Genomic DNA, 4,152 nt, shown 5'->3' with positions numbered 1-4,152 from the left:
CATCCTAGTGGCTCATGGAGCTGCATTTCCCAGCTCCTCTCCCCTCCAGGCTGGGCAGGGATTTCTCTGTCCCCATTCGATGATCACTGCAGTAGCTGAATTTATTTCAGATGCAGGGCAGCAATAAATCCCCAGAAGTCTGGGGCTAGAAATCAGAGTATTTCTTAGCTTAAATGTCCTGCAGCAGCAGTAAAACCATCCCAATTCATGACTTAATCCTTTGCCTGCGCACTTTATGTGCCTGTACCATATTTAACGCCCTCATCTTTGACAGGAGGTTGAAAGCAAGACCTGCAGATAAGGTTTTATTGGTTGTGAGAGGCAGCATGATGGCAATGGAAAAGGAATTTCTCTAAGAGAAGAGAGAGCCCGGTGGAGGACCTTTTGTGTGGGAGTCACCAGATATTTTCTTTTAAGTGTTAAAGGACTGAAATTCCGGTGCAGCTCTGCAGAGGTGTTTTAAGTGAAGCCCTTGCTTGAAATATCTGCTGGGGGGAAAAAAAGGTTACTATTTCTTAGCAGAAGTCCTGATTTTGCAGCTGCTTTTACAGGAAAAAAAATAAGTTTATATAATTTATAAAGAAAAAGGAAAATTACTACTATTTTCCCACTAAAATCTGTAATTCCACTGATAGATTTATACAAAGCTGTGCCAACCACAACTATGGGACCATTATGTATCAAAAAAAAAAGTGAAAAGTGAAAAAGTGAAAAATAAGTAAATATCCAACCTAGAAATGTTTTATTGCTTGAAAAGGCACCAACCTATAATTCTTCCTCAAGCATAATTTCCAGTTGAGGGGCTAAACTCACCAGGAGAAGGGATTGTTTTGGTATTGTAATGCTGGGTTAATGGTTGGAGTCGATGACYTYAGAGGTCTTTTGCAACSTSAGTGATTCYRTGATTMTAAATCAASTTGTTTACTTGATTTACCAGGTAAATCAGAGGTAAAACCAGAAACTCAGAGGTGTCTGAGTTTCAATCAGGTCCAAGCTCACTGAGGCCTGAGTCCTGCTTAAAGACTTGAAAAGATATTAAAAAATAGAGGGTCTTCCTTTCTCCCAAGCAAAATAGAGGGTCTTCCTTTCTTCTTCTTTCTTCTTAATTGTGTAGTTTCCCAATTTACTGCCATGCAATGAATAGATAACTTTTTTTTTTCCCCCTAAATCTGGTAAAATAGGAGTCCTGTTAGTCCAGGGATTCCTGTGTTCACCCAGATAATGCCATTTTACCTGAAGGGAAATGAAGACATGGATCCCCCTATTTTGGGGGTGAATTGGAGACACTTCTGCAGGATTAACAGCAGATGGTTTAACACCTGCCCGTTCTTGGCACATTTCAATTTCCAGAGCAATTTCTCAGCGTGCTGGAGGTGAAGGATGGCCCCACCTTTGCTGATAACCCCTGAAAATCCTGCTGATTCCTTGTCTCTCCAAGCCTGTTTCACACAGAAATAATCAGCAGTGCCACCTGATATTCCCTCAATCACTGCTCCATCTTTGGTTTTGAATTTGGGATATTTGTGCTCAGACCTTCCTGTGGTAACAGTGAAACACAAATGGTTGCATTTAAACACCGTCCATCGGAAAGTTTCAAAATGCACCTCAGCTGCAAGGGGCAGTCTTGGAAAGAAAATAAACGTGAAAGATTTATTGCTAATATCTTTTAAACTTTCATGTTTTTATAGTTGCTGGGATGTCAGCATAGTCTCCAAGGCCAGAAATTATTTCTTTTAACTGCTGGGACCTGGAAGTACTGCATGCACTGTGTTTTGTGAAATGACCATTTCCTTCTGTTGTACATGTTTTCACATGTGGGGATGTTTGGAGCCAAGGATTGATAGGGTAAATGGATATTATTTTAGTTCTTTGTTTGTTTGTTTATTTAAATACCTGCCTAAGAAAATATAGTTAATGTTCTCCCCATGGATGCAGCAGCCATGGACTGTCTTTTCTTGTTTGCTGTAATGTAAAAGACATAAAACCCAAAAGGAAGGGTCAGTGCAAATGTTTGATGGGGAAAGGTTTTGTGTTTCTCGATGAGCTGGCTGCCATGGTTATTAATGCATTTCCTCCTTGTCTTTTTGGTTTTGCTGTCACATATGGGGCCATCTGGTTCCTCTGTGGGACTCCCAAGACTTTTTGGCAAGCACATACGTGAAGATGTCTAGGGTTTTTCCTCTCTGAGCCTTTCTTCTGCACCTTATTTCTGGAAACCCTGCTCAAARAAAAAGAGAGCTGCAGCCTCTACCTGTGACACAAACCTCTCTGTCACCAGTGCTGATGTTGTAGGGCAGCACTGGGGAATCCTCTGTCACCTACAAGTCTGGTGGCACGTTAAGGGAGTGACTGTGCCYTGTTCAGTGGCAGGTGGTGAGAGACAGATGCTCCTTGTCCCCTCGGCCTCTGAAGTGACCATGTGGCCTGGGATCTGAAGGCAGAAGGAAATTTAAAATATGCTCGGAGCACAAATTCATTCTTCTCATGTCTGGAGAGGTTAGAAGCTGTTGAACCGTCTTGAATGTTAATTTTTTCCCCTGTGCCCTATCAGACAAGAACCTGCTCATGGAGCTGTTGGGCTTTCTTGGAAGATAAATGTGACCTATTGAATCCCATTTATCACGGTGACTGCTGTAAGAAATGCAGCCCGCTGCCAGGGTACCTGGATGGATTACAGGCATGCAAAACTGGAACAATTCAGCAATCAGCARCTCGGTGTGAAGGCCTTCCTGAAAGAGATGAAGTAATGGCTAAAAACAGAATAAATTTGTTTCAGAAGGCGAGATTAATCATCGTGCAGGAGAAGGATTGCTTCGAGTGCAAGCGAGGAAATTGCGCCGTGAGTAATAAAGTTGCCCRGAGAAAAAAGMACCAAATAAACTGAGTACCAGGAGACACATTTCAAACAAGTTTTATCTGTCTCCAGAATGCCCCTGTTTGAGATGTAGGGGCAGGCAGGGCTGAGAAATCTCCAGGGGTGGATTCCAYGCTGCCTCTGGTTATCGCTCCAAATTGTCCAATTTGGGAACGTTCAAAACTTCCCATCACTGTCAAATCTGTTCAAGTGTCATGGAAAGCCACTCCTGTCTAACAAAACTGGTTTATTGTAAACAGTGAGGATTTGGCACAGCTTGTGCTTACTCATGCACATCACAAAATACTCACTTGTGGAGGCCTCAGCTGTCAGAACGAGGACTGTGTGGGATGGGGGCTGAGCTGCCTTTGGGATGGGTTTGGGGGCATTTCAGTTTCAAATGTTGCACATTCACAATATCCCTTGAAGATATTTTAGCCAGGAGGCCAGGAAAAGGCACTCACAGATCAGACAGATGGCTCGGGGTGACGTGAGCTGTTTCATGAGATGTAAGATGGTCTGGGAACACTTCACCAGCAAATGTCCATGATCCCAGCGCTCTGCCCTCCTGGCCACTGTCAGGCTGACATCCATCCCATGCCCAAAGGGGCTGAGGAGGGATTTCAGGGGCACAAAGCAATGACTCTGCTGTGTCTGTGACAGTGATGCCAGAGAACAGGCTCCCAGGGAAGTGATGGAGCCAAAATCCCTGCAGGGATTTGAAAGATGTGGCWCTSGGGGWCATGGTTTAGTGGTGGGATTGGCAGTGCTGGGGGAACCACTGGAGCTGCTSATCTTGAGGGTCTTTTCCATATAATTATATATGTATAATATATATAATATATTAYATGCTCTTTCCCATATAATATGGTCTTTTCCATATATAATTCCATTGTTTTTGAGAACACAGTGCTCTATTGTGCAGGGAAGATGAACTGATGCTCTTCTCRTGTCTGTGGCACTGAGTGAGTACAGGAGGGATGGAAAACGGCCAGTTGACGTTTTTTTGCTTTTCACCTTGATTTTGATGCCACTTTTAAAAGGCTTATGGGTTTAATTAGGAGAAAGACTTCAGCAACGAAGAGATTGGAATAAAAGGCTGGTCAGATTTTGGAGGACAATGTAGTAAAAAATGGCAAGACTTTTCAGAGGAATCTTYTTTCTCAAGAAGAAAAATGTAAGTTAAATTTTTGTATGTGTTTTCATTTATGCACAATATGCCTTAAATTATGTGATGTTTCTGGGGATAAAAAATCACAGCTCTATTGAGCTGAAGGTGACCAAAAAAAAATTGTGAT

The sequence above is a fragment of the Malurus melanocephalus genome, unplaced genomic scaffold (assembly GCF_030028575.1).
Source record: "Malurus melanocephalus ecotype Western Australia unplaced genomic scaffold, MMel_1.1 scaffold_502, whole genome shotgun sequence".
Classification (NCBI taxonomy): Eukaryota; Metazoa; Chordata; class Aves; order Passeriformes; family Maluridae; genus Malurus; species Malurus melanocephalus.
This window is presented reverse-complemented; position numbering follows the sequence as displayed.